The sequence below is a fragment of the Branchiostoma floridae genome, chromosome 18 (genome assembly GCF_000003815.2).
Source record: "Branchiostoma floridae strain S238N-H82 chromosome 18, Bfl_VNyyK, whole genome shotgun sequence".
NCBI lineage: Eukaryota > Metazoa > Chordata > Leptocardii > Amphioxiformes > Branchiostomatidae > Branchiostoma > Branchiostoma floridae.
Window position 1 is genome coordinate 913,038 of NC_049996.1, and position 290 is coordinate 913,327.

The 290-nt window shown below is 50.3% G+C and overlaps 1 protein-coding gene across 4 annotated transcripts in view; it reads left to right on the forward strand.

The window, feature by feature from the left end:
* Window positions 1-290, forward strand: part of LOC118405761 (RNA polymerase II degradation factor 1-like) — a 9,366-nt gene continuing 9,076 nt past the window's right edge. For all 4 annotated transcript variants that reach the window (XM_035805487.1, XM_035805488.1, XM_035805489.1 and 1 more), the window contains exon 1: window positions 1-165. The gene's annotated coding sequence lies outside the window, so the exon portion shown is untranslated. The remainder of the gene's footprint in view (window positions 166-290) is intronic.

The following is a 290-nucleotide window of genomic DNA, read 5'->3' on the forward strand; positions in this document are numbered from 1 at the left end:
CGTATGACCCGTATGCGGAACGAGATCGCTTTTCGAACGAGCCGGAGCCAAAAGAACCGGATCCGGACCCGCAGCCAGCGGCACCGGAGACTCCTGTGGCGCCGAAGGAAACACCGAAGGCGGAAACACCTGACGACGAAAATGAGACCGTGCCAGAATCACCAGGTACGGTTTTCTTCTTAAACTTGGATGTACAGAACAAGACCTGTTTGTCTAAGAACGAGAACTGGCCTTAACATCAGTCTTAGACGTTGTTTTCGTCAGCGTACAATATAATTTTTAGCTGTAGA